This window comes from Scophthalmus maximus, chromosome 20 (assembly GCF_022379125.1).
Source record: "Scophthalmus maximus strain ysfricsl-2021 chromosome 20, ASM2237912v1, whole genome shotgun sequence".
NCBI lineage: Eukaryota > Metazoa > Chordata > Actinopteri > Pleuronectiformes > Scophthalmidae > Scophthalmus > Scophthalmus maximus.
This window is the reverse complement of record NC_061534.1, coordinates 16,022,225-16,041,088: the sequence shown is the minus strand read 5'-3', so window position 1 is coordinate 16,041,088 and position 18,864 is coordinate 16,022,225. Positions and strand designations below refer to the sequence as shown.

Sequence of the window (18,864 nt, the reverse complement as noted above, 5' to 3'; positions counted from 1 at the left end):
TGCGTCTGCCGTGGAGAAACTACTTTACAAAAAAAGATGCACCAAAAACGCAGCGGCTCCAACAGCATTCTTCAGTGTGTTTTAGCACCGTGTGACATCAGATGTTTTATTGATTCATATGCAACAGTAACTTACATGCTGACGTGCGTCTCTTCTGGGTCATATTCATACTCTTCTACTTATTCTTCCTCTATTTCGGATTGAATCGATTACGTACGTCCATGGCGCGTCACATTAAATGTCGCTGCCGCAGTGAATTGTGGGGCGTCTTTATCTCCTTACTCTCACAAAGGAAGCTCCAGTGTACCCTATGCTAAATGAGATGGGAAAGGAAGCATTGAAGCTCCTTTCCTATTCATTTAGAGAATCCGAACAGCTCGTATCATGGCTGCTGATCAAATAGTTCTGGGTCACATCAGGATTTGGGAAACTTCCACGGCCAATTTGACAATTCGGCCTCACCCTCAGTCCGCACTCTGTGTCCTTTATATCGCACATTTATCAATTTATTTGGTATCCATTGTATTTCACATGTTGTACAGTATGTCCTTTTATATTGCACATTTTCAATTTATTTGGTTTCCATTGTATTTCACATGTTGTACAGTATGTCCTTTTATATTGCACATTTTCAATTTCTTAACTTCTCTGTAACCATTTGATTTTCCTTAGTTTTTCATTTATTTATTGTATATATTACTTAACTCATCTTATCTTTTTCGTGCCTATTGCACCGTGGGTCGGAGAGAAAGGGATTTTCGATTCCCCTGTGTGCCTGGAACATTTTGCAGAAATTGATGACAAAGTTGACTCTGACTTTGATGTGTCATTAAGATCCACCAGAGGTGGAAAAAAAAAGATATGCTTAACGGTTCTTGTATAAAGAGGCATTTTGAGGGGTTTTTCTCACTGCCATGAGTTTACTGGGGGAACCTGAATAGAATTAGTGATGATTGAACAGTTTGGACCAAATTAAACAGCACATACACATTAAGAGTAGATATAGCTTTGGAAATATGTTTTGGCAGTACTTTTACGTCATGAATCATGTGTGGGGCAAGCGACAAATTTGTTGTACATCCTATGAGGAGTTCCGGTGTTCATTTACAGGCTAGATTGCAGATCTCTATGTTTTTTTTGTGGTGTTATATTTAAAGGCCTATATATGTTTTATCAAATCCTTGGAATGGGATGGGACTTCGGTTGTGTTTCCACCAGGGTCGTCCTTGTGTTGTTGGGCTTTTTCCTTCTTCCTTCTAACAAGGCCAATTAGAGGCACGAGCCCAAGCACGTGCAGGGGCAGAGGCCCGTCCTGCACAGTTCACTGCACCAGCCAATTGGCGCACATAGAGCGAGTGACGGTCCGATCGAGATCCGCTGGGCATGAGCGCACCTGGCTGTGCGCACCGAACAGTGTGACCTGATAATATCTGTAGACTGGTCGAATCCCTCGGGAGAGAAATGTATATCGCCTCCTCTGGTTTCGGTCCCCCCCCCTCTCTCTCTTCTTTGCTCAGAGGAGTGGTGTCTGCTGGAAGAGGGATGGGAGTGGATGAGGAGGAAGAGGAGGAGGGGGCGGCGTCTCCATCCAAGAAGGATGGCGTGTACTGTCTAGTACGTAAACGGGGGGAGGAGGGTGCAGCTCTCTTCTACTACGTCAGTGCACATCACAGGAGAGCACAACCCCTCTTTTTTTTTCTTGCTTCCAGTACTCGGGGTGACTCCCTCGCACGGAAAAAAACCCCCCACGAATTCCGGTCACCCTGAAAATTCCCACCAAAAGGTAAGACGATAATGAATCCTCTTTTAAAATCTGTCCTAACATCCCTTTTAGTGCATGATCATCCGATGCTGTGGCCGTTTTCAAACGTGCCTGCAGGAGCCGGATGGCATTCATGAATATGTTCTTGTGTTTTTTTATTTATTTTTTATCAATACAACTCGACATTTAATTATGACGATTGAAAAAACAACAATGTATAGGCCTTTGCTGCGCAATGCAATGACCCCTAAACATGTGTGCGAACGGAATCGAGGCATAAGTGGACTCGCGGTGGAAAAGCATGAATTAATAATCAAAAAAAAAAATACTACAACCGAGACATGCAGGATTTGAATAAACATCCTGACTGCGGATTTTGGCGAATTGCTTCTGCTCGTTCTTGTTCTTGCTGGGAGGTCTTTCTTGCGCGCGTTCGGAGCGATCACCATCAGCATCATCATCATCCATCCATCCATCCATCCATCCCAGCGCAGAGAATTCACTCCGTGGACAGTGGAGGAGGACGAGAGGGGATGGTTGGAGGTTACAGGGGTTATGGTTTCATGTTTTCAAACGGTTCCTATGACCAGCTTCATCCCCTCATCGATCCGGTTTGATCTCTTTGGACGATGCTTTTGGCACCGGCGCCCTTGTCTCTCTCTCTCTCTCTCTCTCCTCCTCTTCCATTACGCGGACGTACATTTGCAGTTCTGTCTTAATGGCACTTTCTCAAAGATCATAAGAAGCCTTCCCCTTTGCGTGATGTTACAGTCGACTCGCACGACAAGCTCAAACGTGCCCACGCAGCCGTGGTGTCCCGTCCTGCGTCGTGCGCCACAATGACCTTGTAGAAACCCAGCGGGGAGAATGTGACGGAGAAGGAGCTGCGGTGGTTTCTGTCAGTGGTGGTGCTGGAAACGGGCTGGTTCGTTCGATATCGCGTCGAGGCTCATTTGAAAGAGGAATGAGGCTGCTGGAAAACCAATTCATGCACGGTCCATTCTGTGTTTGGAGATGACGCTTTAAAACATTTCTTTTTACCCAACTTCTCATGTCTGATGTCGTGTCCCTCATGGCAGCCATCAATGCAGCTCCCTCCTCTCAGTTTCTGAGCTCAGTGCGTGTGGATGCATCCAGTCCACGCGAGAGGTTGGGGGTGATGAGTTACCTGCTGTGCAGTCCTTTCTTCGACAGTATATGATTTATAATAGTCGGATTGTACAACTCAAACAGCCTGAAACACCTAATTAGTCTTCATTCGGCTGCAACAAGAGCTTTGGTAACGGCCCAAGTCCACAGCCATCAAATGCATCCTACAGAGAATGTTGATTTTCTCTTTTGCCTAGTGCTTGTGACTGAATCTTGAACAGACCCGGATGAATTTGACACCCATGAGATCGCCCGCTCCGTCCCTCAGGAGGCCTGTTTTTCCGTTTTGTGCGTCGGGGTAAGGCAGCAATCGATTTCTACACCACGGGTCATACCGGATTGGAGCCCGAGGGAGTGAAAAAACCCACATCCGTCTGGGATGATTGGCATCCGACAGTGCCAGACTTTTTATTAGAGGTTATCCTGAGTTGGGTGTAACTGTGACGTGTACTCAGACTTTGCAGTGGTTCAGATATGTGACGAGAGATTGCTGCAAGCTGTTCACCCAGATCCAAGCTTCAGAGGTGCAACGGTTAGATGTTTAGTTAACCATTTTGATCATTTTGGCAGTAATTTTAGTCTATTTTTAAACCAAAATGACAAATATTTGTTGGCTCCAGCTTCTAAAATGCAACGATTTCATGCTTTTCTTTCTCATATATGACAGAAAAATGAAGATGTCTGTGGTTTTTTCTCGGTAGAATAAAAAAAAAATTAAAATTACTGCATCCCCTTGGGAATATTCTCACATTTTATGGACACAACGATTAAATTGGGAAAATAGTCAAATTAATCATGAAAATAATCATCAGTTGCCACCCTCTTCCCTTTAGATGAGTGAAGGTGTCAATGTTCTTCTACATGCTGGCTTCTGAAGGGAATCAACTAAATGTGGATCGATTTATTTAAGATTTTGATTCATTATGAAACAGAAACAATGCCAATTCACATCCTTGTTGGGGGTCGAGGCTGCCATTCCCGTTTGGCTGTTCACGCCAGTTAAACACACAGGAACTCCACTTCAAACCAGCAGGAGCTGAGGGAGCTGCTCTGTTTGCCTCTCTCATTTTCTGCCTGTTACTCCTGCTGATTGGGCCGTGCTCCGGTCCGTCCGCAGAGATTAGCCCTGTCACAAGTTACGACTCGCCTCTCTCTGCAGTTGGGAGAGGTGGTGTTTTGGATGTATCGCGAATGACAGTTTGGAAAAAAAGGGAAAGAAAAGAAAAACAGGCTGTAGAACGAAGCTATCCCCCTCAGCTAACTTCTCCAACATCACCATCAATGAGCAAAAGCTGTTTGAACAGTTGGACGCGTGCATCGAGGAGCAGTGCTTCTGTAGTGGAGCATTGCTTTTTCTAGAGAGATCTTTCTTTTTGTCCGTGCGCTGCTGCTGAGAGTGATTCCTCTCCGCTGAAGATTTACTGTGTCAGAGATAATCGATGGCCTTTCCCCTCGTCGCCAGATGAGGTGAGGTGGGGGGCTCGAAAGCGGCGATAAGTGTCGAGCCCATAACTCTCCATTAACAAGTGACAGTGCGTTTAGGCCAGAAGACGTGTCCGACTCTGCTGTTGTAAACAGATACATATGATTAATAATCATTGGCCCAATGACATGACAGTGAGGTATACAATTCTGCAAAGATGAAAATTTCCCAATAATAAATACATTTTTATTTGAATTTAACTGCATCTAGGTGAGTTTTTCTACATTCAAGATACAAGATTTATTTTGGCAGTTCTTTCGAGGAGATTGCATCTTTACTATAGTTTGCTCTGAAAAACTACTTTGGTATTTTGGGGAGTAAAAGAAGAGAAGAGAAGCTGAGGCCAGGAGGCTCTTAGCTTAGCTTAGCATAAATGATTAAAAACAACAACAACCTAGAAGCACTTTCCTTGTCTGAGTTTGAGTATATAAGTTAAAAGAAATAACAACATGTCCATTGGTGAGTTTTACGGGTGCTGGCCTTGAGACAGAGCCAGGTACGACGAATCATTATTCATTACCGATTTAATAGGATGATATGTGATGACCAAATATTGATAGGAGTCTTTGGCGCTTAGACTCCATGGGTACATATGGTAGTTGAGGGCATCAGTACTGAGCAGCAGCAGTACTGATGCCCCCCCCCCCCCCCCCCCCCCCCAGCTGGTCGCTGAAATGACAGCCTGGGGAATTGACAGCCAGACACTGAGAGTGACTACAACTGACACATTAAGTGTCAAGTGGTCTTGAATTTCTACTCTAACTTGAACCTATTGAAACAAAGAAGCGAGTAAGCATATTCCCTGAAATGTAAAAAAAAAAAACATTCCTTGGATACTGATACTGTCTCAGATCATCGCCTTCCATGCAATTACTGTAGTAGCTAATTACAAGGATCTTGTAATTAGACGCTTTCTAGAAGATTGTTATGGGAGCTGGAAAAAAGAAAGCACCTCCTCTCCTCTGCTGCACTATACTTTAAAGAACAGTGTTCAGTAGATTGAATTCAACACAGTAATGAGGTGACACACAAACACACACAGTTGTGGCACAGTCGAATTCAGACAGCCGTTAAAAAGAAACAAAAAAACATTACACCCACTGTTCAGTGAGAGAGAAGGGGTGCAGCAGAGCATCTGCGAAGTGCAGTGCCGACGTTATCCGAGGACTGAAGTTTGCCTGAAGAAGCTTTATAGTCCTTCTCCGTAATCCATGCAGCATATTCTTGGGAGTCTGGAAAGATTCCACTCCAAACCTGGAAGTAGTGGTGCTCTGCAGTAAATTTGCAGGCAAATTTTGCAGTTACTTTGATTGTATGCACCACTTTGATCCACAGTGAAACATTTCCACATCTACTGGAAGGATGATGATGATCAACACATCCGTGGTCTCTAGAGGATGAATCCCTCTGACCTCGGTGATCGCCTGATTTTTTCATTTACCATGACTGGCAGGTCAACACGTCCAATAAACATATCTCAACATCTGCGAGAAGGATCGATCGGGCTACAGACCTCCATGCCTCCGACATGTTGAATCCTAAAGATGAATCCTCTAATGCTGCGTTCACACGTACGCGTTTGGAGGCATCGACGGAAACGCTGCCGACCGGGGCAACGTCATGCATCGCCGAAACTCCATCGTAGTTCCCCGCGGAGTGTGTTCATGTGGTTGTGGAGTTTATTTTCCTTTGGCATTGCATGGTCAGCTAGAATGACAGGTTAGCACGAAAGCCATGTGCTGTGTGCTCTGAGTGGTAAAACTGTGATTGGTTGTTGTTATGACGATCGTGCAAGCAGAAAGAATCAGGAACACCAACCGCTAAGGACGTGGGAGTGTTCCTAGTGCCACCACGAGGTCACCATTTGTGGTTATAGATTTAATTATCTTGATAACTGTGGTTTGGATTACTTTGTAATCTATATAATTTAGTTTTTTTTTACCTGACCTTTCATCTAGCGCCATCGACAGGTCTAACTTTGAATTGATGGCATCCACCCCATGTCCCTCAGCAGAACTTTGCCAATTTAATAAGAAAAAAAAGAAATCAATCTGCAAATAGTAGCATGCTGATTGGTTAAACTAAAATGATGAAAAACTACACATGTGGAACATCAGCATGTCAGCATGCAGCGGAAAGCAGCGCACTGCCTACTGTAAGTACAGCACGTCAGTCTTGTTGGTCTCAACACAGATAACATTACTCACCAAAGTCTTGATTATGTTTCATTACCCGAGGTCGTTGTCAGTAGCTGCTAATGAGTCACATTGCTGAATTTAGTTTGCTCCCCTCAGCTGGCCAGTCAGTGTCCAACAAACACACCTTCTGTTCAAAAGACATTTCGCGGTGTCCGCGGCTCACAACGCAATGAACTTTGCACAAGCGGTGAATGCTAATGAACAATGCTAATGAACGACTTCACAATAAAAGACTGAGAGCAATGAGAGAGGCTGTGTGAGAAGTTTTGCACACCGCTGTGTTGTCGTGTCTTTAATCCAGCCTGATGCCCTCAGTCTGACTCCCCTTCAGTCCATTTTGCAGTGAGCAAAGCCAAAATGGATGCAGGGATCTGACGTCACTGTGTTTGACATGGTGTGGCTGGCTGCCTTGGTGCCACCAGGGTGACAGTGCACACTGAGAGCCTGAGCAGGGGAACAATGACGTGACTCGCGTTAGGCTGCACATTCTCCCAAAGGGGACTTGTGTATGCACGTGCATGCACCAGAGCATGTACTGGAGCTGTGACCCAGTAAGCCTAACAAACCAATTGTCATACCCTCCTCTCAGGCTGCTGTTATGTACTTAGCCCGGATGAGCCTGAAGCCATGAAGGAACACGGTGCAGCGGAACGAAAACCGTCACTCCCCGCGTGACTGTGTGCAGATGTCACACTGCGGTTGGTGCAGACGAGCGGGGAACTGGACCTGTGTGGCTCCGTGAGACGTTTATATCGCACCAATACATCACGGCCGAGGGCCGAGCCGACTCTGCCACCGCAAACGCTGTTTCCACACGTGCTGCAATTACTGTAATCTCTCTCTTTTCCCACACGTTTTTTTCTTTGATGCGTTCACACTATCATCTCTCATTCCATCTCGTTAAGTGCAGCGTCTGTGCCAGCAAATGAGCATCGACACTTAATTTGGTGTGTAAATGAAAGTTGGAGAAGAGACATGGAGCAACAGCACAGAAACTACATTATATAGACACAGTTTGTGCAGTATAATTAGATCTGCATCTCGATTTCTGTTGTTGACTTTACTCATTTCAAAAAATGAATCCTTCGCACAACCTCAGCAGGACTTCCCCTTGAAGCTCGGACCAGAGTAGCTGATGGAAAAATGAGGGAGGAGGATGGGTTAGGAAGTAAAAAAAAAAAAAAGAAAGAAATGCTGATGGATGGGTGAAATCCTTGTGGTTGCCAAAAGAGGATGGGGCTGTGGCAGGACGATGAGTAAAAGCCAGCATGAATCTGTACTGTGTCTGTGCTAAAGAAGAACACTACATTTCCCACCTCACCCAGCTTAGAGGGCATTTCAATGACTTCACTTGAGGGGGGGACGCTTCTAAACCAACACTCGCAGGAAGCTAGTATTATTTTGATTAGTGTCAGAAGAGGATGTTGATTTAACATGCAGGTTGCTTGTTGAAGAAAATAGTCAGTATTCTAACAAGAAAAGCTTCAATGAAACTTATACACAGTTGGTTAAATCACTATATCATGACTCTGACAGCTTGCTTCTTGTTGCTCAGCAGTCTGTACATCCTCCCACAGTTAATGTGATGATCTTAAATGAACATACGGCTGAATCTAATCTCCTGCTGTGGTCGGAGTCCGTCATGGCGGCGGGCGGCGGCGTGCTTTATCATGCGCGTGGGTGTTTGTTGACTTGAGTCTTGTGGGGGAACATCTTCAAACAGAGCAGGCGCGTGGGCCGCGCTGACCCGACCCGGGATGCAACGCTCTCGTTACACTCGTGAGAGCAGAGAAAGGACTCGCCAACTGAGATATCGGTGGAGTGAGCGGGAATACACGAGCAGATTTTATTGACGCCTGTGTGCGTCTCATTGGGTTGTGAGGAGGTAACAGACAAACCGGCATCTTTCCTGTTGGTCCAGCAGCGACTGTGAAGAAAACAATAAAACCTGGAGAACAAAACTGTACTATGTTTAGTTGACGTCAGAAGGGACACCCACCACCATGACAGCAGTGCCTTGTTTTGCTAAGAAACCTTGTGAGGAGTTCAGTTTCAGAGTTCCGCTCCACTCAAAAAAGTGTTTTTCTTCTGTTTCCGTCCAAATGTCTGACATTGACTATAGGGACTTGTATCTGGGCGAATTTTCTCACTATAGAGGTGTTTTCACATTCCTCTCATGGAGTAGGAGATTCCTGTGCACCTATCTGCAATTTGATTGGAGAATCTCCACTTCTCTGGTGAAGGGGCGCGACATTCCTTTCACATTTTGACAGCGGTTGACCAGTCACAACAGACTGGGCCAACTGGCCAATCAGAGCAGACTGGGGTTTATCGGGAGGCGGGGCTAAAAGAAATCCAGGTGCTGCAGGAATGGGCAGGATGAGAACACTGATGCCTTTTCTGAACATTAGAGCATGTGAGCCTTTTCAAGTAGTAACTCAAATTACAAGCATAAACCCGAATATGAGCATAATATGTCACCTTTAAACTTTTAATGGGGTAAACAATGTTGAACAAAATATTGGACATAGCATGATTATTTAATATACTTTAAAGCGGGACTAGAGGGGTTCTTTAAAGTGTCACATCAACAGTGAGTCTCAAAAAACTGGGACAATCACTAAATGAAAATAAAAACACTTAAAAAACATAAAAGATCATAACTTGCAAATTAAATTTGTTATATGACGCCAAGCCTGTATTTCCGAAAGACAAAGAAATAATCAGAAACATGTTGAATGTTAGGTAAATGTTGAGCCAATTCAGGAATCAATTAATCATATTTTATTCAGCTTCCCTGCTTTTTCTTCACCATCTATACTTCCATCTATCAACATGTCCACACGATCGGGGTTGCGCTGAGACCCAGGGACGATCTATCAGAGAGAAAATTCATTGCGTGCGTCACAGCGAGCAACCAGAGATGTCAAGTGAAATTAATTCAGCGCTGCATGACATTATCAGCCATCTGCAGCTGGGAGGGTCCACCACTGACCTCGCCGTTTCCACTTCACTCTCTCAAACTCAACGCACGCACGCACGCACGCACGCACGTGCTGCAATTACTGTAATCTCTCTCTTTTCCCACACGTTTTTTTCTTTGATGCGTTCACACTATCATCTCTCATTCCATCTCGTTAAGTGCAGCGTCTGTGCCAGCAAATGAGCATCGACACTTAATTCGGTGTGTAAATGAAAGTTGGAGAAGAGACATGGAGCAACAGCACAGAAACTACATTATATAGACACAGTTTGTGCAGTATAATTAGATCTGCATCTCGATTTCTGTTGTTGACTTTACTCATTTCAAGCTAGGGCAGCAACTAACGACTATTTCCATAATGGATTAATCTGTCGATAATTGCCTCGATTACTGTAATCGATTCATTGTTTGGTCCATAAAATGTCATAAAATGGTGAACAATTGCGATTGTGTCTCCCAAATCCCAACATGGTGTTTTGTTTTGTCCACAAACCAAAGATATTTAGTTAACTGTCACAGAGGAGCAAAGAAACCAGAAAATATTCACATTTTAGAAGCTGAAATAAGAGAATTTTGACGTATTTTTCCATAAAAACTACTTGAACCGATAAATCGAGTATCAAAATAGTTGGCGATTAATTTAGTAATCGTTTACTAATCGATTAATCGATTAACTGTTGCAGCTCTATTTCAAGCCAAATTATAATAACACGTGATTTATCAAGGGGTTCACCTTTGACGTTATGCATGACAGTAGTAGACAGTTCTTTCTTTCTTATAAATTTCAGCTACGCAGCCTTAATTCACTGTATGATTGTGTGTGATGAACAGGGAGCGAAGGTTAACTCCTCCTGTGGTCTAAGTCCATCAGGTGTTTTATCATGAGCGTGGGTGTTTGCTGACTGAGTCTTGCGGAGAACATCTTCAAACAGAGGAGGTGCGTGGGCCGCGCTGACCCGACCCATGATGCAACACTGTCACACTCAGAACAGAACAGAAGAGCAGAAAAGGCCCATTAATTCGATCGTACAAATATTCAAAAAGTTGGAAAAACATTCATACATAGGTCAATGGCATTGCCTGTATGATTATCTGTGACAAGGTGGAGAGACGAAACAATAAACAAGTGTTTTGGGTTTGAGACTGTTAGTCAGACAAAACAACACATTTGGAGATGTTAGATTTAACATCAAAAAAGTAATTTGCAGATTAAGCCAGAAAGGAAATTTCAACTCTATTACAGCAATACAACAATTGGTCGCTTAGAAGTTTTGTCGGTTGATAGATAATTAATTGCCAACTTTTTTGATAATCAATGAATCTTTTGGGGTTGTTTCTTTAAGCAATAAATGCCAAACTTCTCCTGTTCGAGCTTCACCAGTGTGAATATCTGCTGGTTTGTTTGTAACCTGAATAGATTTTGTATTTTTGGTCGCACAAAAAGAGGACGTGCGAACTCATCACTTTGATTCAAAGCCATTTTCCACTTCTTTCTTTTTCCCCCCCATTATATTTGAGTGCATAATCATTCCTTTCAGTCCTGATGGGAGAGTGATAATTTATGCATGAAGTTGTGTTAACGTGTATTGCATACGAGAAGTTGTATAAATGTGTGTGGTGATGAAAGCCGAGGTGATATGTGGAGACGGGAATGAGTCATCCCGGCGGCACACGCGGGGCTGTTAATTGGACGCATTTTAAATGAAGGCGTTTACTCCTGTTTGATCCGGCTTTTATTCCCACTAACTGCTCGGCTCGCGCTGCCGCCGCCTCTCCAGCTGTGGTAGAATATTGTGTCGCGATGCACTGTGAGGGCTACGCTAAGAGAAATATTTCAAGGGCTGTTTCACCTTCCAGAGGCATCAAGCAGAAATATACAGTAATGGATCAGCTCTGAATGTAAAATGTAAAAACATTATGCAGTTCTTCATTTAATTATAGTAAATTCATGATATCATTGTAAAAAAGCAGTATTTTTTTTTGCATGTGCGGTGTTTGTTTGTTTTATCCTTTGCTCTGTAGAAAAAGCTCCTTCAAATAGTTTGGAGGGTTTTTTCTCCCAGCCACTCTTGCTTGAATCGCTGATCCATAACCACATTGTGTTCATTATTACTGTAACAAGGTGATGAACTTTGACTTTATTTGTCAGCCGCAAGTGCGAATGAATCCTGTTGAGTTCCCTGCGGTCGAGCAGTTTTTTTTTTTCATGTACAGAAAACAAAGCCCATCAATCACCTGACGGGAGTTTTGACGTTGTAGTCGCACTCATTGAACTGAACCATGGCTGCACAGTGTTTATTCCTCATGATCCCCGGCTCCCGGAACTGGACGTGGTGTCACTGTAACAAACACGCCAGACCTCCATTTGGAATTCTTGATATTTTGAACGATTCCTCGCTGAATATCGTAGATGAGCGCTGGTTTTTAATGACTTCTAAGCCTTTTTTTTCCCCACTGATCTAAAGTTCAGTATTACTCTTGAACTTGCTGGGCCTGGTTCTGGCTGATTATTGTAGTTAGGCACTTCAAAACTGAAAATCGTACCCGCCCTCCACAATTACTGTACATCGTGCAAGAAAAGGAGCGTTGAGCGGGAATGAAAGACGCTCACTTCTCCCGATTGCAAATCTGTTTAGCATCAAAATTACTGTGAAGCTGTTGTTTTAAAGTAGAAATAGTTAAAATAATTGCATACGGTCGCTTTAAACCAAACCATGATGTTCCTCGTGATCTAACAAAGTTGTGCCTAAACCTGACCAACCCTCAACCAGTGGACATGTGACAATCTGCGTCATTTAAGATGGAGGATTTCTTTTGAAGAGTTTTGTGCAAGGAGCAAAAAAATTTCCCTAGTTCTGTTGATGACATGTTTTTCTCAGCAGTTGCATCTCAGCGTATTGTCATTCTCAAACGAAAATGTTTTTTCTTTGAGATGCTGATACAACATCTTGGTCTCTGGTGGTTTGACTCCTACTACCACACACACAAGTATCTCCACCAGTCACATGGAGGCGTGCAGTAAAAGGATGCTGCAGTCATAATGGGATTTTCATCTGATTGTCATGTGAGATAATTAATAATCATGTTTCATTTTTTATTGGGAGGAGAGAGAAAGCAGGAGAAAATGTATTCACTTTGTGTATCTCCTTCTGTCAGGAAAATAAATCGAGGTGTGAGCGCGCTGGGATTTCATCAAAGCCCGTTTATTCAGCGAGTGGTTTCGGGGCGACGGTCACAGCGGCGCGTATGAGCTGTTCGCCGGTTTCTTCCTCCTCATCCATCTTCGCCGTGCCAGTAGCCTCTTGTCTGATTCCCTGCCAAAGAACTGCCCGCTGCTAAATTGGTCTTGTATTTCCACCGAATAAAATGTGCTGCTGAGTGCCGATGTGGGAGAGGAAATCTAGTTTTAACAGCTCAATTTAGCAGATGCAGTTATCGGTCGCGTTTCAACAGTGCAGTAAAGAGCAACTGATAAATGTCAGGCTCTCAGCCCCGACGCTGAACGCTTTTATGCTCTCCGGTGTTGACAGAACTGTCTTGACTGAGTCAGACTAATGTGGTTACGACTCCTTTAGCAGCCGTTGGAAACATCCAGTGCTCCGCTGTGAGGTAGATAGTTGAGATGTGGGCAGAATGTTCGCAAATTGAATAAAATTAAATATTCCCAAAGCACAACTTTACTGAAGAGTCAGAACGTGTAGAAAAATCAAATGCGCTTTCAGCTCGAAATACAAACAATGACAGAGTTGTGCTGTTTCATTAATTTGCAAACACTGCAATAACTATTCCCCCTAATAATAACATTCAACATAATCTCATTTTTTAGTAAGAAAACTTAGAAAGTTAAAAAAGTAGTGTGTTGAATTGGTTCAGCAGCAACAATTTCAGTCTGTCCAAATCTCAGAACAAATAATGTTTTCAAAATGGCAGCATAAGTAATATCGTATTATTTTCGTCATCATTTTAGCCCTTCCACCTGTAATTACTGAAGTAAGGACTACACATGATGGACCTGCATTCATGGATTGTATTCATCTCTTGTATTCATCCTGTGTTGGACAGATTGTGGACAGTTGGTTTATTAAAGGTGACATATTATGCTCATACTCAGGTTCATCATTTAATTTGGGTGACCACTTCAAAAGGTTTACATGCTCTAGGGTTCAGACAAGGCATCAGTGTTCTCACACTGCCCATTCCTGCAGCTCCTCTTTCCACCCTCTGTCTAAAACATCTGGATTTCTTTAAGCCCCGCCTCCCGATAAACCCCAGTCTGCTCTCATTGGCCAGCTGGCCCAGTCTGTTGTGACTGGTCAACAGATTTCAAAATGTGTAGGGAATGTCACGGCCCTTCACCAGAGAAGTGGAGATTCTCAGATTGCAGGCGGGGCTAAAAAAAGAGTCCAGAATTCTGAACCAGTTGTTCAGAGTCAGGCTTTAGGGTTTAGCCAGCTCACAACAAAACTTTTTCCACACTGAAAAACCACACTGACGGGGTGTGGTGGTGAGCGAACTGATAGGGCGAAGTTGTGTGGCTGTAAAATTAAAACAATAAGCTGAAAGACAGAGCTGCAAAGATTTGTTTGGTGATTCTCATGCGTCGTCACTGTGAGCTGTCATTTGATCCAATGCAGCGGAATTGAGGTGATCACTGCTCCTTCCCTTTATCACGTAGGCCTGCAGTGCTCATCCAGATGTTCCCCGCCAGACCGAACATCATTATTAGCTGGAAATTGTAGACTAAACTACTCATTACAGACGATCCAAGTCTTTCTAACCTTTTCAACAAGGCACGTGTTCCACTGAGCAATCCTGTGTTGTGTCATGACAAAAACCCCAAGCTGTCTTTGTATTTTGGATGAACTTTAATTTTCGACAAAAGTAAAATGATCTAACTGATCTCACATTTGCCAGCCATATGTAATCCAAGCATGTGGACATTAGCATTGCCGTCAATATGGACACACTGACCATCAGAACTGAGAAACCTCCATCCATCCATCCTCACCGCTTATGAGAAAAATGAAACAAGCAATATTCAGATTTTAGTTTTCAATGTCTCCCATCACTGAAGATCCGTAAAAACTGTGTGAATGCTTGACTCGAGGCAGCCGCAAGACATTGCCGTTCATTTCGTTCGCACGTTTCTTTGCCCGCTATCCTTTGTGAGCATGCTTTTAGCCCGCCACATTTTATGTTGCACACATGTCAGTGTGTGTTAGTTGAATGTGTGTGTGGCCACTTCCCACCCCTCAGGCGTCTTCTCCGCTCACTAGAAGAAAAATGGGATTACATCATTCTGTCTTTTCATCAGCAGCAAACAACTTGAGCCGGGGGGGGGTCTTCCTCTCCTCTCTCAACTGTTAATATACTATCAGCTCACACTTCATTACCGATGCCAGAACTTTGTTTCACATTAAGTCTTTACAGTCTGCACTCCTCCTAGTATTCTAGTTCCTCATTACTCTACGAAGCATTTAGCCTTCTCTGATGGCTAGTTGGATTCCAAGACATCATTCATAGAACATGATTGTATAGTTACTTTTGTGATCTTGGCTATATTTCACTGCAATGAGAAAGCAGCTCCAGCTGCACAGTAACCTGCATATGGTATACCATACACTGGAAATATATTTGTTATTCATAGGCAGAGAGTCAACCAGCAGCCACTCTCATCTCTCCGGCTTGTGAACGGCTAATGGGACGGTGATATGCTGCTTCATTGCTTTCAGATTGGCTTCAAGAATCTCCTGGTAAAAAAAAGAAAGAAAAAAGGTTGTGACCGTGGTGACGAAGGAGGAGCGACCAATCGTCTGACTCCACAGAAAGAGACAGAACATTGATTGAGTCAGTGCAGGGATGAGATCGCAGCTGGATGATCTGTGGAAGTGTGAGAGAAAATAATTGCAGTTGTGTGGTCAACCCGCGAACCAAACGGACACCGGGTGGCTGACGTGATGCCGCAGGCCGACAGGACAAAGGGACCTGGAACAAGAAGCCACGGGCTGGAACTCAACAAAAGTCATCACCGAGCTCACACAAACTGAAAATGAGCAATTCGTAGGGGGGCGAGTGTGCCAGGCTGGTGACAAAGCACCAAATGTCTTTCACAACCTTCCCTTGTGTTGCTGCCTCTCAGCGTGTGAAGCTGTTGAAGCAAGAGAGCTGCACCACAACTTTTTTCCTTCATAATAATATGATCACAAAATGAAGAATAGTGGATAGATGCGGATTAGTCAATGATGCCAGATATCTTAAGTGGTGCTGTACTCAACTCTGGCCTGAATCATTTGAATCCACATCATATCTAAAATCTGTGGCCTGAGGGACGTTTGTGAGCCAGGAAAATCCAAACAAATATTTTTATAGCAGTCGCCTTGGACATAGTTATTCAGTTAGGAATTCAAAAAGTGCCACTGAGGCTCCAATTCGAATGTACACAGGAAATCAATTTATCCCCTTGTGTTTGTTCCGGTGGTTCGGCCTGACAGTGTTTTTGTTTTTGACACTCCAATATAATTGCTTTTTAACTGCATTTCAATTTACTGGCATTTCATAAGCATGTTAGCGTCATTGATGTAAGCATGTACAGTAATATATTCTTCTCAGAGCACTGGTGCTCTTGGACTGTTGTTCCTCACATTCTTGAGTAAACTTGGAGCCAAAGATCAAAATTGAACGTCCTAGTCTTTTAGTAATTCTGAATATTTCATTTTTGAAATGATCTGAAGCAAATGCATTGCATTTAAAAAAGATAAAAGAGATATTAAAGCAGATTGCTCTGCACTAACCAGCAGACAGGAGCCCCTTAACGCAACACTCCTTGTTCTTCTCTGGCCTAATTTTCTGCTGGCTCTCAGCGAGCATGTTCTTAGAAACTCAGATATCCCAGAGGACCTTTGGGTCGTTCGATGTTGGCTCGGCAGTAAAGAGTGTGTCTGCCCAGCTCCCCCGAGGCTACGCATGAGGCTTTCGAAGATCACCCCCTCCCGCCTTCCCTCTGCTGTCGATCGCTGCCTCCTCTTTTCCTGTTACATCTGCCGTTTTTTCTCGGCGTAATCAAATCATTGTGCACTTTCGCAAAGAGGTTACAAACATTTTAATGAACAGGAACAACCATAGTAATAGTGTCAGCGAGGTTAGTTTGGCACTTATCCAGTGTAATTTTAACACTGCGCCTCCATCCAGCCTGATATTAATTACATGGCTCATTGATTGGTACACTGTGTTGGCAGTCTGATCACTTCCTGGACATGGACACAGCAGTAAATACAGAGCTCATATTGACACCCTGGTATTACAAAAAATGTGCATACAGTAAGATGAAGTGTTGTAGAGGGAAACAAGATGTGTGTTACCATCTTTTGTCCTCACAATACGACAACATGTAAGGGCATTAATGAACCTTTCCTGATTCAGACTGAAGAAATATATAAAATAAAAAATAAGCAGAAAGGGGATCAAGTCCTGCAGGGTGTAATATAGATAATTATATTTTAAAGTAAACTGCAAAACAGGTCTTTTTTATGACAGCTCAATAAAAGTGAAGTCAAAAAATTATGATCGCCCCCCTGGTGGCTGGCTGCGGTATAGGTCATTAACCCCGCCTCCGTCATGTTAGTGGATTGGACATGGGGCAGAATTAAAAAGTACACATTTACTAAAGATTTTTCAAAGATGGTTTCTGTCCTTTCAGGTAGTTCTAACCAAACTGATGTGTTAATTCCCCATAAAAACGGGGTGAAACGTCATGATTGACAGCTGAGACTGACTGGTGATGGGGGCCACGATACCACAGCTCCACCCGATCACTGCTGTGCAGACTCTGGCCGGTCCCCAGCGCAAGATGGCGGCACCCATGTCTAGGATATCTTGGCTTCAGTTTTGTACAGTGCAGACATGTCCTCCGTCTTTATTTACAGTCACTGATATTTCTCCTTATCATTTTTTGCACTCTTGCCTTTGTCACCTGTATCCTCAGACCTGTGCACAATATCATGAGGTTTCTTCTTCATCAAAGGCCTTTTTAAGATAATTTCACACAGTCAACCATTATAAGACGAGGCTGTTTCAGATCCCAACCATTTTTTTTTAACCAACACCCACTACAGCTACAGCTGATAGAATAGTGCCAGGTGTCATTTATGTCCTTGAAACTATGAGAGTAATCACATTGTTTCAAGAATAACGAAGAATAATGAAATCTGCCACTGAACTGCAAATATGCAATGCTAAAAATATAAGCTTGACAGTTGTATAAGCTGTGTGGTCTCTCGAGCAGCCATCATCATTCCACACCTAAATATTTAAAGTACACACATTTTAAGATGTGCAAATAGATCCAGTGAAAGCAAACAGTTCTGATATAGGCTCATTTCACATGTCTCCAGCTGAAGTGGGATTTTGGGAAGGGAGATAATAGAGAGATAAACATGGTTAGTTGTTAAACATTTGGCAGGCTCGGACCAGAGCAAACACAGAGGATGACTCACACGCACTGGCCGTGTGCCTGCAGTGCACCATGTGACACTTTCTTCACCCTGTTATTACTGCAGGACGGGGACTGAGGCAGAGCAGGAATACTCGTTTCACTTTAATATCCGTAAAATTAAGGGTTTTATGTGATGGGAGAGGGGAGGGTGACTGTTCTGTCACCTGCTGATACTGTCTGTAGGTTTATGTTAACTTGCATGAGTGTCCTGGCTTCACAGATAAACAGCTGGGGAACGCACCAACCCCTTTTGATCGTTATGGGGTGTTGATCACAAAAATGAGACACAAGATATATTTTTTTTTTCATTTTCATTGTGTGTATGTAAATAGGTTTATTGTATGACAAAATAAGAAATAGAAAGTACCAAGTCATTATTATTTTGTTGGCAACACTTTAATTGTATTTATTAGTAACAGAATTTAGTTTTGGTGAGCATGGTTTATGAACAATTTTTTTCAACAACTCTAACCCATAAGTGAAGGCTGGTCTATAAACAGATAATGGATGAGAGTAGAGTTAAACACAGTTATGATATTATGAAATGTCTTCATTGGAGAAGACAAACTGTAATTGCTGAAAAGTACTAAATTAATAAATCTTTAAAATGACGTTAAATCTGCGCCCAACTGCAATTTTTCAACATTTTGTTTTCAATGAAGAACAAATGCAAGCCGTTCAGTGCGGCCGGCTCCTTCAAGGTGAACCATGTCTCTCTCTCTTGCTGAGCTGCTGCTGCACTCTTTGAAGAAATTGTTGGGAAGCCACTAGAATGAAGTCAGCGTTGGCTGCAGCAGC

At 43.2% G+C, this 18,864-nt stretch overlaps 1 protein-coding gene across 1 annotated transcript in view; it reads left to right on the top strand.

Moving 5' to 3' along the window:
* Positions 1–1,658: 1,658 nt before the first annotated feature.
* Positions 1,659–18,864, top strand: part of sv2a (synaptic vesicle glycoprotein 2A) — a 44,385-nt gene continuing 27,179 nt past the window's right edge. Inside the window, exon 1 of the mRNA XM_035609053.2 lies at positions 1,659–1,783. The gene's annotated coding sequence lies outside the window, so the exon portion shown is untranslated. The remainder of the gene's footprint in view (positions 1,784–18,864) is intronic.